Source organism: Puma concolor, chromosome C2 (assembly GCF_028749965.1).
Source record: "Puma concolor isolate L17-30 chromosome C2, mPumCon1.1.hap2, whole genome shotgun sequence".
Classification (NCBI taxonomy): domain Eukaryota; kingdom Metazoa; phylum Chordata; class Mammalia; order Carnivora; family Felidae; genus Puma; species Puma concolor.
In genome coordinates, this window is record NC_141675.1 from 133,928,225 (window position 1) to 133,948,629 (window position 20,405).

The 20,405-nt window shown below is 35.5% G+C and overlaps 1 long non-coding RNA gene across 1 annotated transcript in view; it reads right to left on the bottom strand.

Moving 5' to 3' along the window:
- LOC147577545 (uncharacterized) overlaps nucleotides 1–20,405 on the bottom strand; it is a 523,754-nt gene that overhangs the window by 454,589 nt on the left and 48,760 nt on the right. Inside the window, exon 3 of the long non-coding RNA XR_015240383.1 lies at nucleotides 6,853–6,932. This is a non-coding gene — a long non-coding RNA (uncharacterized LOC147577545). The remainder of the gene's footprint in view (nucleotides 1–6,852; nucleotides 6,933–20,405) is intronic.

The following is a 20,405-nucleotide window of genomic DNA, read 5'->3' on the forward strand; positions in this document are numbered from 1 at the left end:
AACCACTTAGACTAGCAAAAGTGTTTAACCAAACGTGAAGAAAATCTAGAATGGGTAGAAGAGGAGTAGAATAATAAGTATCAGTTGTAGTCTCCCAAGATCAGCTGCAGCATTGGGCAGTTTTTTATTACGTATTTTATGTTTTCTATTCTCAAGTTGGTTTACACACAGTGTAGTCTTGGCTTCAAAGTTATTTTTTTTTTATTTTTTACTTGTATTTATTTTTTTTAAGTAAGCTCTGTGCCCAATGTGGGGTTCGAACTCACAACCCCAAGATCAAGTCACATGCTTTATGGACCAAGCCAGCCAGGCGCGCCAATTACATATTTAAATAATAATACTTTGAGGCACCTGGCTCTTGGAGGTCATGAGTTCAAACCCCATGTTGAATATAGAGATTACTTTTGAAAAATAATACTACTGGGAGCCTGGGTAGCTGAATCGTTCAGCATCTGACTTCAGCTCAGGTCATGATCTGACAGTTCGTGAGTTCGAGTCCCACATCAGGTGAGCCCGAGCCCCACTTCGGGTGAGCACAAGCCCCACTTTGGGTGAGCACAAGCGCCTCTCTGGGTGAGCATGAGCCTTCTTTTGGGTGAGCTCTGCTTCTCTCTCTCTGCCCCTTGTGGGATTCTGTCTCTCTCTCTCTCTGCCCCTCGCTCACTTGCACCCTCTCTCTCAAAACAAACAACAACAAAAAAGAATGGTACTACTTTGGACATATATTAAAGAAAATATATCATTAAGTTAATTTTAATTTTTTCAATATGGTTACTTAAAAATGTAAAATAACCTATATGACTCATATTTATGGCTTGCTTTATATTTCTGTTTGACAGTTTTCCTTTAAAATATCTGCATGCAACAAAAATTGCATCTAAAATCTGTAACCACTAAATGAACTATTGGGACCTCATCAACATAAAAAGCTTCTGCACAGCAAAGGAAACAATCAGCAAAACTAAAAGTCAACCAACAGAATGGGAGAAGATATTTGCAAATGACATATCAGATAAAGGGTTAGTATCCAAAATTTATAATGAACTTACGAAACTCAATACACAAAAAGCAAATAATCCAGTGAAGAAATGGGCAAAAAACATGAATAGACACTTCTCCAAAGAAGACATCCAGATGGCTAATAGACACATGAAAAAGTGCTCAACATCACTTATCATCAGGCAAATTCAAATCAAAACTGCAATGAGATACCACCTCACACCTGTCAGAATGGCTAACATTAACAACTCAGGCAACAACAGATGGTGAGGATGCAGAGAGGATCTCTTTTGCATTGTTGGTGGGAATGCCAGCTGGTGCAGCCACTCTAGAAAACAGTATGGAGGTTCCTCAAAAAACTAAAAATAGAACTACCCTAGGACCCAGCAATTGCACTACTAGGCATTTATTCATGGGATACAGTTGTGCTGTTTCAAAGGGGTACATGCACCCCAATGTTTATAGCAGCACTATCAACAATAGCCAAAGTATGGAAAGAGCCCAAATGTCCATCAATGGATAAATGGATAAAGAAGATATGGTAGATAGACAGATAGATAGATAGATAGATAGATAGATAGATAGATAGATATAGATATAGATATAGATATTACTCAGCAATCAAAAAGAATGAAAACTTACCATTTGCAACTATGTGGATATATCTAGAGGGTATTGTGCTAAGCGAAACTAGTCAGTCAAAGAAAGACAAGTATCATATGACTTTACTCATGTGAGGACTTTAAGATACAAAACAGATGAACATAAGGGAAGGGTATCAAAAATAATATAAAAACAAAGGGGGACAAAACATAAGAGACTCTTAAATACAGAGAACAAACTGAGGGTTGCTGGAGGAGTTGTGGGTTGGGGGAGGGACTAAATGGGAAAGGGGCATTAAAGAAAGACACTTGTTGGGATGAGCACTGGGTATTATACATAGGGGATGGATCACTGGAATATCTTCCTGAAATCATTATTGCACTATAAGCTAACTAACTTGGATGTAAATTAAAAAATAAATAAAAATAAAATAAAATAATAAAATAAAATAAAATAAAATAAAATAAAATAAATATCTCTAACCAATAGAAAGCCATCAGTTGCTAAATACTGTGATTTAGCCAGTGGAGTAAGAGTTAGGCAACCATGGTGTGCACGGGGAAAATTACAATCTAATGAGAAACTGAAAAAGGAAAATATCCTTCCAGCTGACTCCTTTTTCCCTCTTTATAAGTGTGGCATAAATACCACCCATGAAGCCAGGACTGAATACAGCAGAGATCTGATTATTTCATAATTTTAAAACATCATGGGAATCTTCCCTAAATGCTTGTCCAAACTCAAAATCTCTATCCATCTCACTTCAACAAATACCTCTGCAGAAGTTTGACCTGTCGAGATTGTAGAGGATTCTAGAGACAGGCATGTACAGAGGAAATGCATCTTAAAAATGAAAGGTTTAAATAAGCTATAGTCATTGCATTTTAGAAACAAAATTTAAAATAAGGCAGTAACCACAATATTCATCATCCACCATAAAATTATCTGCTGTAATCTCCATACTTCTGGATATGGATAGCTAAATAGCAATATATAAACAAACAACATCAAAGTGCCTTTTTGGCTAACTGCCACCCTGCCACTTCTGAACTACAGCCAATTATAATGACATCACTCTAGCTTCATGTCCTTTACTGACCTTCCTACTTATGTTGCCAAAATGTATTAAATTTCTCCTCTACAATCTGTCTTTTTCCTTTTGCCTTTGTTTCTTTAAATAATGACTTGACATCACTTGACCTCAACCTACAATTTTGGCTGATAATATCACTGAGAAATTCACATACATAAATGGCCTTGCATAATCATTGGTTGTGTCACAGAAAAATCTGTGCAAGAAAGGATTGAAATTGTATGACATAAACTGAAGAAAATTCTTTTAAATATTCTAAAAATTGTTCTTCCATTAGGCAGCAAAAATGAGATCTTCTATCAAGCTGTAAAAACCCAGTTTCCATAGTACTATAGTTATAGAAATAGATGTTTAGTAAACCCACCTGCAAATATTTGTTTTAGTAAAATAAATTCTTCAAATAAAAGCATTCTTTAAGTAAAAGTCATTCTGACACTAAACTGAAAATGAATATAATTTAATAATAATTGAAAAAGTGGTATCCCGTTAGCTGAGATCTTCAAACATGACTAAAGTCTTGAATGTGTTTGAAAATCCACAAATACTAGGAAAGAAAACTAAATCATTTATCTATCTGAAAGAAAATTAATCTTGGGGCACCTGGGTGGCTCAGTCGGTTAGCATCCAACTTCGGCTCAGGTCATGATTTCTCAGTTTGTGAGTTCGAGCCCCACGTCAGGCTCTGTGCTGACAGCTCAGAGCCTGGAGCCTGCTTTGGATTCTGTGTCTCCCTCTCTCTCTGACCCTCCCCACTCATGCTCTGTCTCTCTGTCTCTCTCAAAAATAAATAAACGTTAAAAAACAATTTTTAACTAAAAAAATAAAAAAGAAAGAAAATTTATCTCTTTGGAATGTAAAGACAATGTTATTTTCTGGAAAAAAAATATGACCCAGTTAATAAAGAATGTTTACAATAGGATAATTACATTAAAAAGTATGTGCTAATCTATATTATGTTGACTCATTATCTATTAATTTACACATACTAATTAAAGGCCATTATAATTGTTTAAGCATGAGGGTATTTTTCTTTTATTTTAAAGAAAAACAATTTTTCACTTGAACAGATATTTAAAAAGCTATGACTGGGGCACCCGGATGGCTCAGTTAGTTAGGTGTCCAACTCTTGGTTTTGACTCAGGTCACGATCTCATAGTTCATGAGTTCAAGCCCTGCATTGGGTCCTGCACTGATGGTACACAGCCTACTTGGGATTCTCCTCTCTCTCTTTCTCAGCCCCTCCCCCACTCATGTTTTTTCTCTCTCTCTCACTCCCCTTCTCTCTCAAAATAAATAAATTTTAAAATGACATTGTTTTTATAAATAAATAAATACAATACAATACAATACAATACAATACAATACAATAAAAAACTATGACTGAGGCGTCTGGCTGGCTCAATTGGTTGAGTGTCTGACTCTTGACTTTAGCTCGGGTGGTGATCCCAGGGTCATGCAGTCAAGCCCCACATCAGGTTCCATATGAATGTGGAGCCTACTTAATATTTTCTCTCCCTCTCTCTCTCTCTCTGGCTCTTTCTCTCTCTCTCTCTCTCCCTCCCTCTGCTCCTCTCCCCCACTGGCTTTCTTTCTCTCTTTCTCTAAAAATAAAATTTTAAGGGGCACCTGGGTGGCTCAGTCAGTTAAGCCTCCGACCTCAGCTCAGTCATGATCTCATGGTTCGTGGGTCTGAGCCCCCCATTGGGCTCTGTGCTGACAACTCAGAGCCTGAAGTCTGCCTCATATTCTGTGTCTCCTTCTCTATTCCCCTCCCCTGCTAGCACTCTGCCTCTTTCTCTCTCTTTCAAAAATGAACATTAAAAAAATTTTTTTAATAAAATTTTTAAAATAATAAATAAATAAATAAATAAATAAATAAATAAATAAATAGTTATGACTGACCCTGCCTTTTCCTTACTGTACCTTCTGTGTTTAGCACAATGCCTGGAATATATTTTGTATTAATACGTGTACTTTGAATATTTTAATAATATCAACTTTACAGAGTACTCACAGAACATAGTGGTTAAAAGCAGGAACTATACATTCAAATTATCTGGGCTTAAGCCCTGGCTCTGTTATTTATTGGGTGTGTGACCTTGGACAAGTTATTTAATCTCTCCTCCATTTATTCATCTGCAGTAATAGCCCTGGCCTCATAAGAATGTCATGAGGAATAAGTCAATACATGTGCAACTTTTAGAACAGTGTTTACAGCCTAGTTAAGAGCTCAGTCAACTATAGCTTTTATTTAATAATAGCACTTAAGTGCACTTTAGAGTTCACAAGTTCTTTTCACATGTAACATTCAGAAGAATCTCATGAAGTCTTGCGACCTAGGTAAGATAAGTACCTGTTATTACCCTGGTTTATGGTTGAAGCAACAAAGGCCCAAGGTCACATTATGAGAAAGGAACAAATCAAAACCTGAATCCAATAAAGGCCTTGAATCCAAGGCCTTTCTGAATCTGAATTCTAAATGTATTCCACTATATATAGATGGCAGGTATTCTTTTGATTCTCTCCCTAATAGTATCTGAGAAGTGAGTATAGATACTGAGTAACTATGGTAGAACTGTTGGGATTCATTACTCTCAGTGACCAAATTGTAGTATAAAAATAAATGTAACGAATGATCAGTTTCTTTTTTCCGTGGTTTGCTCATGTGATCATGGATAATTCTTAAGCACCAGTCTTGCTGAGCACCGTAACATAGGTTGACAGATTCTACCTGCCCTCAGAGTTCATCATCTAAAAGAAGAAACAGAATATGTACACATGCACACATAACATGGAGAGGCACTGCGGAGAAGTGCCAGACAAAAGAACATACAGCACAGAGAAGAGAAATGCTGAGGAACATTGGGAAACATAATAGTTCACCAGAACTTGGCAGATGCCTAAGGTTCCTTCCTAGGACAGAAACATGTCATTTTGAACTAATGTATGTAAGATCAGTGGGTCTTGTTTTTTTCTTATGTGAAACTGAATTGTTTCTTTAAACATTGGATTTAAACATCCACTGAATTGGATCTTTAAACATTGTCCAGCTTTACATTATTATAATACATTCTCACACACCACGTGAGGAGTATAAATTACTAAATTTCTTTTGGAGGAAGTCGCAAAATTGAAAAACCCCATGCACCTTGACCCAGTAGGTTCACTGGGTCTACTTCTTTCTATCTCTACTATTAGCACTGATCACAGTTGACATCGTGTCTTGCCCAAACTATTCCAGTAATTTTACTGAGCCCCTACTTCCACTCTGGCACCACTAAACCCCATTCTTCACACAGCAACTGGAGCAATCATTCTAAAACACACATCAGATTGCCCCTGTACCCTCCTTAAAATCCCCTAGTGGTTTTTCATCATACTTGGGAGAAAAGCTAAATTCCTTCCACAACTTAGAAAGTCTTAGGGATCTGCCTGTATTTCTGATCTCAATCATACCACTTTTTTGCACACCACATTTTGACCACTCTGGTCTTCTTTCTGTTTCTAAGATGCAATTTGTTTACCAAAGTTGTTATATATGCCTCAAATACTCTTTATCTGCTCATCCATTTAGATTCCAACTTAAATGTCACCTTCAAATAGGTACACCCAATAACCTAGGCTAAAGTGGCTGCCAAAGCAATCTCTAGCACATCACTGTTGTTTTAATTCTCTGCACAGCACTCTCATGATATAATGATTTCTTATTCAATTATTTTTTCACACATCTATTTTTCAATGTATTCATGCAGGTAGGTACATAGTATTTACTGGGGTTTTTCTCCCTCCCTCCACTTACTCCAGAGAATTTAAGTTTATAAGGACAGAGACCTTGCCTGTTTTATTCAACAGTGTATCTCCAGCGCTAATAATACCTAGCAGGTAATAGGTACTTACTCAATGAATATTTAATTCTAGTAATATAATATATGACCATTTTTTTCAGGCACGATGTTTCCAAATATGCACATAGAGTAAATTTCCAGTTTAATTCACTCATTGATTAAGTAACTACTAGTTCTGCTGTTTGAGGAATTAGGAATAAAATGGGTGTGGGATGAATATCTAATGACCTAAAAGAAAATTTGAGTTCACGTCTGAGAACACAAAAGGTAAAAAAGATAACAAAAAAGAAAAGAAAGAAAATTTAGGCTCACCTAGCTGGCTCAGTTGGTGGAGCACACAATGCTTGATCTTGGAGTTGTGAGTTCAAGCCCCATGTTGGATATAGAGATTACTGAAAGAAAGAAAGAAAGAAAGAAAGAAAGAAAGAAAGAAAGAAAGAAAGAAAGAAAGAAAGAGAAAGAAAGAAAATTTAAATCTTAAATATTATTGTCATTGCTATTTTAAAATCAGAAACTCTTAAACCCATCTAAATGAACATGGGAAGGATCAAGTAGAGAGGGAAGAGTGAGCCAATGCCTTATAATAAATCTCCTTTTATGTATATATGTATTAGAACTCTAATACAAAAGGTAGAAGGAATATGATTAAAAACCAAGAGGTGGAAGGACTGAACCTGAGCTAGGAAGGACAATTCATCCTCTGTAAAGGAGACCATGAACAGAGGATGAAAACAGAAGCATCAACGTGTCGGTAAGTCCATAGATTTAATGATGAAAGGTAAGGAAATTCATCTACTGATTTCTGTATACTCTGTGAAGAAACGTAACAAAGTTGCATCCAGAAGTTTAAGGAGTGTAGAAAGTTTTGAAATCATTTCTGTACTGAGTGGAAAAATTGGCCAGTAAAATATAGCAGACTCACTAGGCAGTGTTGGAGTCTAAGTAAGGAACTAATGAATTTATGTGGGAAGCAATCTGCTGAGTTCATGATATTCTTTAGTAGTGCTCATTTGCTCATGTGCATGCTTAACAAAAGCCAGTATTTAGGTTGATGCAGAGTAGGTGTTTTGCCAGAAAGATGTGTTGGCAAAGCAATTTTGCTATTTTCAGAGAGGTATTAAAATTGGTGTAGGTATGTTATTTGTGAAGAATAATAGAACATTCTATTTTTCTCTAATCAAACTTGATTCTACTCTCCATCTCCATTTAGCCAAGAGGCAGAAAAAATATTTTAAACAATTATTAATACATGGAACCTAAGCTGGATAGGAAGAAAAATGAAGACTGGGAAGAGATATTGATTAGGAAAAGGACACAAGACAGACTGGGCTTCAGTAATTCCCTCCTATGGATGATTACAAGCTATCAATGTTCAGCCAGCCTGGTCTAGAATTGGCTCCATAACTGGATAACGCTGGACCTAAAAATGTTGGAACTCTCTGACTTTAGAGGATCAATACTGGGGAAGACAGGGGCTGACAGTAAACTATTGCCAGATGCAAAAGCTGACCAGAATATTAAGAAGCCCATGTCTTGGCAATTTGAAAACCCAAAGCCTTTCCATCCATTTTTTTCCATCCCAGTTTGTCATATGATTTTTATTTAGATGGAGAATAAAGATACTTGATCATTGTACTAGTTTTACTGGCTACTTTAAAGCTAATGCCATTTCCAATTCTTGCTTAGAAGAAAAGTGAAATTATTTTTGACTGCCTAAAAGCAAGGTGCTATTTAGTAGTCTAAATCCCTCTCCTATATTTAACATTATTCTCTTTCTCTAGCATTAGTTATACAACTATCTACCCTTTGCATTTTAAGTGAATTGGAGCCACAAAAGCTTACTCAGCTGGGTTGTTTCTTAATCCTATCAATTCAAGTCAGAATCATCCTTTTCCACCCACATACACTTAGCTTTCAAGTCTAAAATCCAAAGAAACATTTAAATTATTAAAGTCAATCTTGTGAGACAGGATTTGTCACACAGTAGGCAAGTAATTTAAAGAAATTCCAATGTAAATTTGAACTTACATTGACTAGCAAAGGCTCTCTCCCAAATCAAACCAGTAAACTCATATTTGCTTTGTTCTGATGTTTTGTTTTCATGACCAAGTTTGGGCATTATTTTCATGTTTTACTTTTTTATTAATTCTATAATATGGAGTTCATAATAATAAAATAATTAATTAAACAAATATCTACTAAGCACCTTCTAGGCCTAAGATACTATCCTATTGTGTCTCAGACTTAAGAAGCAGGAAGTTGTAATTCTTACTATATAGTGTGAAAATTATTAATTGAGAAACCCCACTAAAATAGAGTCAGGAAGTTTCAGCAGGAGGAGCTCTCCACCTTACCACTTGCAGTCAATTGCAAACCCAACATGAAGAGACACACTTGACCTTACATGGACTTGGCCTTGCACGTTGATACTCCTATACAACTCTAGCCAGAAGAAAAGATACTTCCTTTCTCTTCTCCTCACCACCAAATAGCTCATCCAATGAAAAGCCACCATACTTTGGACTCCCAGTTTACTCCAATGGACTTTTAGATCATAACTGCCTTCCCAATTTACCCCTTTTCTCTTAAAAAAAAAAAAAAGTGTACTTCTTCTCTGTTCCCTGAGCTTGCCTATGATTTTTTATGTGGTTTAGAGTGTTGGGGTTCAGAGCCAATGGCCAAGAAAGAATTCTTGAGACATCTTCAGTGCAAAAAGATGGTTTTATTAAAGCATGGGGACAGGACCATGGGCAGAAAGAGCAGCACTGGGATTGTGATGAGTGACTGATTATATACTTTCAGGTTGGGAAAGGGTTAGAGATAGTGTAAATTTCTACGGTATTTCAGAAACAAGGTTTCCAAGACCTTGAGGGGCTAGTTGCTGTTAAGAAAAGGTCATTTATTACTGTATAGTAAACACTTAGTCATGAGACCCTTCAGATGTATATCAGGGGGCCATAAGCTTGGAGTATGGTGCCAAAATACATCTTGGGGGAAAGCGGGGGGGGGGGGGGGGGGGGGGGGCATGGGGGGAGGCGGTGGTAGAATAAAGGAAGTTTCCAAAGGAATTTTTATATGTTAAAGTAGACTTACAGGATCCTGGTGGATCAGGATAAGGTTAAGCTAAGATTCTCTTTGCCCCTTAGCAATGTGTCATCATTGAGGCAATGGAGCTCCCAGGTGAAGATCACTCTGCCTGTGTCAAGGACTTGTCAATGGGCTGGAAGTTATAAGGAAATTTAGTTTTTCATTTGCCTTTGTTTCCCACATCAGTTTTGCCACAACATAATTGTCCCAGATTGCAATTCTCTTTTATTCCAGAATAAACCCATGTTTTACTAGCAAAATAACTGGCTGTTTTAATTTTAAGGTTAACAATAGGTTCTAAATAAATCTCCTGATGTGGGCCAATTGAGTGTACAAACAGACCTTAAAATAACACCTAAACTCAAGAGGGGAAGGAATCCGAAGCTGTGAACTAAAGTAGTGATAGGCAGTGTAAAGGAGAAAAAACATATTTTTCTCTCTTCATCATTATCCTTGGCTGAGACTTTTTGTAATAAAAGATTTACAGGAAAAAAACAAACAGAAGTTTAGTAACGTGTATGCCTCCTGTATACATGGAAGATGATGCCCAGGAGAACTGAGTAAAATTCAGAATGGCCCAAGCCACGACCTTAAATAGCATCTTCAGCTAAAGACAAAAAGATGTTGGAGGTTGAGGTGGCAGACGCCAGTTACTTGAAATTACCAGGAAAAGCACAGTAACAAAGGTGACAAGGTTAGTTGTTATGCAGATTTAAACCAGGGCCTTTCCACTGATAAAGAGTTTTTGTGATCTGGAGTCATTCTTCTCTTCCTGGTACTGAGAGGGAGATACCCTTACAAATGGAGATTTCTCTTATAAATGTAAATTTCCCTTACAAAAGGGTAAATTGTTTGTGGAACTTCTTGTGTGTCTGCTCTTTCTCAAAAATAATCAACTCAAAATAATCCTTACATCAAAGAGCCATATTTTGGGGTGGCACATTCTGCTACAATTCAGCAGAATAAAAAAATTCTGGAAGGAAGGGGATGTCTGTTAGACAGAGACAAAGGACTCCAAGAAAACTCCCTATTTTTCAGGTTTAGTCAATGGGAGAAAAGTATTATAATTGGCAGAAATTGGAAATTTAGGAACAATGAGTTGTTTTGTGGAGAAAGGTGATAAATCTGGTTTGAGAAAGTTTTAGTTGACGGAAACTGTAGAACATGCAAATAATGATGTCTAGCAGGCAGCTGGAAATGTGTAGCTAGAGTTTTGTAGCAAAGTCAGGGAGCAGAGCGGTAGAACCTGGAATGATTTACAAGAGCAATAAAAAGCTGCTACAATCTCCAATGGTGAGAACTGGATACAAACAAATTGTGTATGGGGGATGGTATGAGGAAAGAAATTTGGTGTCGTAAGAAGAAAAGGGCACAGAAAAGACAGACAGCAAAGCGGTAAACACAAAATTAATATTCAGAGATAGAGAGCCAAGATAATATAAAAAAAATCAGATGAGAAAAAGTTCTCATTATGAATAGTGTGATCAACTCTGTCAAATGCCACAGAGATTTTGGAGATAAATCATTTCCAAAATCACTCAGTATTGTTAATCTTGGGAATATAGAGCATGTTACGCCTAATAAGAGCTACCAGCATTAATTAATTTTCAAGCTAATAATTATATTTTAATTCTCTTTTCAAGTTTGAGACAGGAGCATACCCACAAGAATGATATCTCTGAACTTGTCTGAGCTGAGTTTCTCTTTTACTAGGCAAGGATTTGCAGATATTACCAGAGGTGATGCCTCCTTTTGCCATCAGAATTACTCACCCTTTTCTATCATTTCCAAACAGATGTCATTGGTCTTAAAGCAAGAAGGCTCCTTCTCTTAATTCATTGTCCACTAGAACTCTGTTCTTCACTTAATGCCCCAGAACAGGTGGAGAAAGTGTTGAGAGCCAGAGCTGTGGGTCAAAGCTGCTAATGTTCTGAGGAGCATTTGCACTGAACATTCCAATCAGCAGGAAAACAAAATAAGAATCAAAAGGAATAAGTTTCAAAAGATCATGACATTTGATTGAGGAGATATAAGGAAAAACACCCCTTAAAATAACATCATGTAGGCAACCTCTAATTTAACTTATCCTGAAACTGACATTTTAAATGGACAAGTTTGACTAAGATTATTCTAGGAACTTTTTAAAGCTATACCATGATGCTATTACTTCAGTCCCAGAATCACTTCTCTCAAGAGGGCATCAAAGATTTGGAAGGTTGGAGGAGTAGCTTCTCCAGGTCTTTCCCTTTGCATTTCAAAGAGCTTTTTATTTGAGATACACAAGGAAATTTCTGTTGCCAGTTTTCTAGTGGTGTACTTTCATTGATAGTGGTGGTCAAAAAGAAGCCTCACTATCATGCATGCAACCAGCTAACTTACATTTGCTTTTTTTTTCTTCTTTGAAAGTACTTGACCATCTTGTCCCTTCCCAAATTCTGTTTCTTTTTTTCTAGAATATGAAGATAGATGTTATTTAAATTAAGAAAATTCAAAGATATATTTAAAAATATTAGTTAAATAACTAGGACCTGGGAAAGAAGCCGAGGCAGCCAGAGACATAGGAAGGGAGTCGGGACTCAAAAGATGGCCATTAAATAATGGAGAGAAGGGAGGTATTTTGGAATATTTTTTTTAACAACTAGTGTGTTGAAACAGGTTCCTACTACCTGAATTTCCACCCTGAGCAAACTTTTCTTTTTAAAAATGACTTCTCTTGGGGCGCCTGGGTGGCGCAGTCGGTTAAGCGTCCGACTTCAGCCAGGTCACGATCTCGCAGTCCGGGAGTTCGAGCCCCGTGTCAGGCTCTGGGCTGATGGCTCAGAGCCTGGAGCCTGTTTCCGATTCTGTGTCTCCCTCTCTCTCTGCCCCTCCCCCGTTCATGCTCTGTCTCTCTCTGTCCCAAAAATAAATAAACGTTGAAAAAAAAATTTTTTTAATAAAAAATAAATAAATAAATAAATAAATAAAAATGACTTCTCTTGGGGTAACTGTGTGGCTTAGTCGGGTGAGTGTGGGATTCTTGGTTTCAGTTCAGGTCATAATCTCATGGTTTGTGGGATTGAGCCCCACGTCAGGCGCTGCACTGACAACGCTGAGCCTGCTTGGGATTCTCTCTCTCCCTCTCTCTCTGCCCCTCCCTCACTTGTTCTCCCAAAATAAATAAATAAACATTTTTTTAAAAATTAATTAAAAAAATAAATATGACTTCTCTTATATAGAATTGCTGAATCACAAAATTCCACACGTGAAGGTAATACAACACTATTCTGGAATTAAAAATGAAAGATAGGGGTGCCTGGATGGCTCAGTTGGTTGATCACCTGACTTCAGCTCAGGTCATGACCTCATGGTTCCTGCATTCAAGCCTTGCATGGAGCTCACTGCTGTCAGTGCAGAGCCCACTTCATATCCCCTCTCCCTCTCTCTCTCTCTGTCCCTCCCCCACTCATGCTCTCTCACTCGAAGATGAATAGACATTTATTTAAAAGAAAGAAAAGAAAATTAAAAATAAATAGGTAGATAATCAATCAACAAATAAAAATTATTTATCTTAAATTCTTTTCATTGGAGCACCTGGGTGGCTCAGTCTGTTGAGTGTCCGAGTTTGGCTCATGTCATGATTTCCCTGTTCATGAGTTCAGGCCCTGCATCAGGCTCTGTGCTGACAACTTGGAGCCTGGAGTCTGCTTTGGATTCTGTGTCTCCTTCTCTCTCTGCCCCTCCCCACCTCTTAAAATATATAAACATTAAAAATTTATTTTTTGGGAATGCAAGCTGGTGCAGCCATTCTGGAAAACAGTATGGAGGTTACTCAAAAAAACTAAAAATAGAACTACCCTACGACCCAGAAATAGCACTACTAGGCATTTATCCAAGGGATACAGGTGTGCTGTTTCCAAGGGACACATGCACCCCCATGTTTATAGCAGCACTATCAACAATAGCCAAAGTATGGAAAGAACCCAAATGTCCATCAATGGATGAATGGATAAAGAAGATGTGGTATGTGTATGTATATATATATATATATATATATATATATATATACACACACACACACACACACACACACACACACACACACACACACACAATGGAGTATTACTCGGCAATCAAAAAGAATGAAATCTTGCCATTTGCAACTACGTGGATGGAACTGGAGGGTATTATGCTTATGTTAAGTGAAATTAGTCAGAGAAAGACAAAAATCATATGACTTCACTCATATGAGGACTTTAAGAGACAAAACAGATGAACATAAGGGAAGGGAAACACAAATAATGTAAAAGCAGGCGGGGAGACAAAACAGAAAAGACTCATAAATATGGAGAACAAACAGGGTCACTGGAGGGGTTGTGGGAGGGAGGGATGGGCTAAATGGGTAAGGGGCATTAAGGAATCTACTCCTGAAATCATTGTTGCACTATATGCTAACTAATTTGGATGTAAATTTAAAAAAAATAAAAAATTAAATTTAAAAAAATTTTTATTTCATTTTTATTAAAACACAAGAAAATCTGTTTATATGCACTTCTCTAGTTGTCAGGTTAAACCCATTAAAAATGGCATATCCACAGTCCATGAATCAGCTCTGGCCAGTTAGAAAATGGAACAAGCACGTGGTGTTAGTTTCCATTACTGATTACTTTGCCTTCCCAAATGCTTTTCCCTTCCACCCTGTTCACCTGAGAATGTATTGCACAAAAAGTCAGCCAGAAAATTTGTCCTCAGAAGCTCTTGAGTTAAATAATTTAGAAATGTCTTATAAAGATAAGTTGAAGGTACAGAGATATATGGATACAATATAGAGTTGGTATGGAAAGGAAGAATAATTTATTTTTAGTTATAGTAAGTATGAACATAATCCTCAATATTATAATTTCAAATAATTCGCACCATTTTTTTATGTGTTCACCACTTGTTTGTTTAGTCACTGAAGTTTGCAACTACTGTGCATATAATAATATATATATTATATAATATAATAAATATATATAATAAATCTTACATAAAGCATAAAAGTACTTAACGCTCTTGTTTAAGCAAATTTAAGAAATAAAAACATGAGGAGTAGAGAAATGTGGTATCTAATGGGTTAAGATACTTCCCCTGCACTTTGTAAATTAATCAGGGAAGATTAAATGAAATAAAGGTCTTGGAGACCAAGTTTCAGCTTTAAATAACTAGTTCCTCAAGTAGGCCATGCAAAGAGAATATATATTGTTCCTGAGGTAAGTGAGTTTAGAGGAAATCAGCATACGTGTGGCCACTCCTCAGAACTTTGGGAACAGAGTAGCTAAGACAGCATTGTCACTTGAAAATACAGTTTTAGTACTTTACCTCCCAAATTATTTCTCTTCATCTGCTGTCTGCAAGCTCAACCTAGTGGTTTTTAAACCGAAATACAATTAATTGGTTTTTATTAATAATATCCAGACGTAAATTTCATTTTTTTTTTCAAGAAAAGCACCCCACCCTTGATTTATAAAATCATAAAATATAAAGCTGGAAGTAATTCTTCTATTCCTACAGTAAATGTCTTTGCATTTCTGCTTGAGGTTTGGCCTTTTATTGTACACCTTCATTTCACAGATGAGAAAACTAAAACCCAGAGATTTAAAATGTCTTAACCAAGTTCACAAATCAGGACAAATATGTTTTAAAAGACAGAAGTAGGCTGGGTCTATGAACACTAATTCAGCTTAAATCCAGTTATTAACACACTCAGCTTCCTTCTGCTGAGACTTTCAGGAAATATTAATGTAGAAAAAAATCTGCCAAAGCAGTCGTGCAGTGTGTATCTTGTTGCAATAAAGAACCTCATAAGGCAATCAGATGGCCCCAAGAACCACAGCACTTAGGAAGATGTTTCAGAGCCTTAAAACTCAAAGTATGTTTCCTTGGATTGGCAGCAGCATGTTAGAAATGCAAGATGCTGGGCCCCATCACAGACTACTGAAACACTTCTGCATTTTAACAATATCCCCAGGTGATGTGTACACGCTCTAAAGTTTGAAAAGTACTATGCTAGATGATCTTGGAAATAACTCCCAATCTTAAAAAAAAAAAAAATGTATTAGTTAAAATGTGTGCGTTTAAATGACATCAGGGGTATCTTATTATTCAAAGTTATTCTGTTGTGAATATTTACATAAAGTGAAGAATCTCTTTTAAAATAAGTTATCTCCAATTTATGTTAGGTGTCAGTCGGTAATTTTTATACATGGATTTCTTATTATATAAGATGAGGCCACTCTAGAAATCACAGAGTGGAAGTAGGAAGAAACAAAATGCTCTCAAAAGAAAATGCTAGACAAGCAATACGTAACTTGCTCTTACTTGAAAATGCACTTGCTCTACAGTTCATTAGTTCAAAACTGATTTACATAAAATTTATTTTAATTCAGTCAGAAGTTGGGTGAAATTACTTTTGCACTATTTATAGACAAGGAAGTCTCGTGAGTTAACTCCAAAGAAAACAATTTTCTTCTTAAAGAAAACACATTATTTTTCAAATTTACAAGTCTCTATTTTCAAGCAAGTAATTGCTATATAAGCAAGAGCATGTATTGTTGTTTGTATACTCGACTAATTACAAATGATTCTTAGCTAGTAATTAAAGTAACTTTAAAAAGGCAACATTTGGTTTATTTGGTTTGCCTGGCTGTGCACATAAAAATAATAAGACCTTTAAAGCCAGCAGACTATCCATGAATTTAAACAAAGCCAAATTAGGCAACATTGCTGAATTTTAATTGATTACTCACTTAATATCTGAATCTTTTCTTCACCTAAGATCCTTCAAAAGTGCTTAAGGACAATGTAACCATTTCTATTTTATGAGCTTCTAAATATCTAAGCTAAATAGAGAGTATGATATTTCTTTCAAAACTAAATCAGTCTCCTGCATGGAACTGAGACGGATGTCTTAACCTACAGTTTCAATGTTTTGTGTTGTAAAACAAAAATCTTTATCATTTTAGACACTTTATCATTTTAAACAGTCTTAGTACTTTTAAGTACACGTTGCCTTGTAGGTGGTTTTCAACAACAACCCCATTTTTAGTGGCTGTTTTGAGGAATTTGTGTAAACCAAAATGTTGCATATAAAATAAATAATGAATAATGAAAATAATTTTATAGAATTATTTATATAATAATTATGCACTAGTTTCAGTAATACAATGCAGATAATTTCTGAGCATAAGAGAAGTTCTGTGTTACATGCCTGTGATTTCCACTTATCTATTTCCACTATTTTCCTTTAAAAAGACATTCATTTAGAAAATGCACGTGTTTTTATGACTGCTGCTGTTGGATCACCATAAAAACTGCATTTGACCAATTTTCTATTGGCCTGTGTCATTTTATCATGTTAAAAATCTATAACCACCCTAGCAAATATCATTTCACCTGATTTTTTATATTGCCTCTGAACTTTAAGGTTTCCAGTGTGACACATAGCTTTTGTGGGACATACAACATATGCTTTTCTGGCATTTCAGCTTTTGGAATTTTTATATGTATTTCATGTACGTAAACTCTTTCACTAAATAGTCTTAAGGTCATTAATAACATTCTGGCCATTTTTTCTAACTCTCAAATAGCTAATAAAGAGTAGATTATTATTTAGTGGACTTATGTAACAACTTTCTAAGTTCCTGAAAGAAAATAATGACCAGAATTGCATACTAAGAAGAGTTAAAAAAATGAATTACTCACTTCCATAAATATATTGCTTATAATAATCTAAGTGAAAATAGAGCAAAATATTTTCTGACCTTCTCTGGAGTACAAGCAGTGCTAAGGAGTGGGTTAGTAAGGAAGAAAGTTAAAAGTAAACAGCACTTATACATGGCTTAATAGTTGTCTCTTAGGACACTATTTTATGACGATCCTACGGAAAAGAAATTTTCTTCGGACTGCTTGTGCTGGGTAAATATTACCTCAGATAAATGCCACATTTTGACTAAATAAGTCTGTATAAATATAAGACTGTTTTATGTTGGTTTCCTTAGTTTCCTTAGTTTTTCTGCATTAATTCAAAATTCAAGCCACGATTCCCCCTAAAACACTCTATAAAATAGTATTCATGACTTCATACAGTAAGGATGATATTTTCCTTTATAAATGCCACATAAAATCTGTGGTAAATTTTTAAATAGAAAAATTGTGAAAATCCCAACATAACCACAGATTGCCCTCCATCCCCTGGTCCAATAAATTCTAACTTCAGGTTTTTACTATCTGACAGAAATCCTTTACAGTCTTGAGGGAAAAAAAAAGCAGCCTTCTGTTTCTTGTGCATTTGTCTGTGTGACTTTCTCTTTTCCAGTTGAGAATGAATTGAGGATAAACATTATAATTCATATCTGCATAGAGGAAACTTGAGGAGTATATTTTCTCCATAAATAATATTCAGAAAACTTTCAAGAATATTTTACCATTCAGGAAGAAAAGAAACAAATAAAAAAAACATTTTTTAAATATCCATGTAGTTACCAAAAATATACTGGAACCTAAAACAATCTCCTACTGAAAATAAATAAATAAATGAATGAATGAATGAATGAATGAATGAATGAATAAATAAATAAATAAATAAATAATGTCTATTTTAAATTGACGTTGAATGTTATAATCATAAATGAGAGTTTATTAAACCTACCAGGTTAAAGCTTGACTTACATATATTTTTACATTAGAATATAAGCTTAAGTTTTTTCAGTCAATTACTAATATTAGCAGTTGCTACCAAATGTAGGAATTTATTTAAATTAGCTATAAAATATTACATTTAATTTCATATTAAAGTACAGAAACAATAGATACTCATGCTGGGGACTTTTTAATAAGAGGAAAACCCTGTTGTCATATATTACATAATTGACAACATATCAGTGGAAATTTTCTGCCTAGAAAATGATACAGAGAACAGATAGCTAATATTTTGTTATCTATTCTAAGCAAATACAATCAATAAGTCCTTTGGCTGACTTGCATACCGAAATACATTCATCTGAGAGGGATGAGTCTCTTTGAAGCATATAAAATGAAATTTTAGTTTCTTCTTTATTAACTAAAGTGAATATCATATTGGCACCCCATAATATCATTTCTCCTCATGTGATAGGCTTCTAGATCTTTCCATTCCATGTATTCAGTGCTCTCTCTCCCCTTTTTTTATTTTTGTAATTACTTTGGATAAAGATTTTTAGATTTTTATTTTGTGCACATGCAGTATTTCCAATCCAAATTTGAGAGATTGAGTCTTTGGTTTTCGAGTTCCCAAGATGAGAGCTGGAAAAATTAATACAAATTAAATCATTGTCCTGTCCAGTAGACTATTAGAAGCTCCTTCTTACTGCTGTGTCCTAGATAAAACATCTCATACTTCAGACTGTGAGGACAGAAAATACAGGAAAGCAAAAGATTGTGTTCAATAGTGAAAGAGAAGATTTGTTACCCGGCAGGTACTTCCCCATTGACTGAGTAAAATAAGAAACCCCATCTTCTCTTCTTTAACTAAAGGATGGTCACAACAAAGGATCTTTGAGCAGAGGATAAAATAGAGATAAATTGATGAGCATCTTCAAGGCTTCTCAGGGATATTAAATGCCCCCCTCACAAAGACCAGATGGAAGAAACACACTGATAAGCTTCAAGTACTTTTGGAATATTTGGGCATCTTAGGGAGGAACTAGCAATTTTGTCTTTTGATATCACAGTAAAAGCTATATATTCAATCATTTCAAACCCACTTCAAGAGAGAAAAAAAAAGTTTACAAAATTCACAGCCAATTAAAGCTGTCATTTCCCTTCTTTTATACATATCATGACTCCAGTGTTAAAAACTAATTACAAAAGCAATATTTACAGCTAAAAATGAATATGAATTCTATTTTGATTCATGGTTTTGGTGTTTTCAGAGTTCATTATCTCTCAACTCACCCTTTAATTTGCTATTGAGTTGTGGAGTTTATCTGACTTTTTAAATGAAATTTATTCTTCATTTGCACATTAATTATTAAAAAACAAAAGAAAACCAACACACATTAAGAAATATTCTGAGATACAATGCTTTCTTTGCCCCTAATGATTAAAATATTAATGAAGTGGACAAGAAATGTTTTCAAGAATATGAGGCAATAAACATGAGGAAAGAACGTAAAAAAAAAAAATAGAGTGATGTGAGCTGGCAATGTCAAATACTGAGTACTGAGTACTCATTATCAAAACTAAAGATTATTCACTGCAGCTGTATTATGGCACATACCTCAAATAAATGCCAATTACTCCCTCACCCTGAATCAGCCTAAGGACAGATTGGAAGCTGCTTTGTGGCTACCTCTCTTAGAAAATGGTTTCCCTGAATCAGCTAATAGTGAACATGATCTGGTTAGAAAGTATGTTCTCAAACATTATCCACCATATTTGCTCCTTGAAAAAAAGTGAGGGTTTATTGACAACATGGGACACATGGATTAAGCCAGCAAAGATGTTACAGTATGCCTAATATCTAAAATTGTAATCCAGTTATCGGTAACGTCATTAGGCAATTTTCTATACAGGTAATTGTATATTCTATTTCTTTTCCAACATAGGTAAATGTGAACTCAGAGAATTGGTATGAATAAGTTGGGGAAGGGAAATCTAAATTTTGAGCCATTCTTTACTGATTCCATGAATCATCCTTGCCAAAGTTAAGCCCACCCTCCCACCACAGGACTTAAGAAAATTATTTGTAATTTGCAGGTATTAGTGATTTTATATGGCAT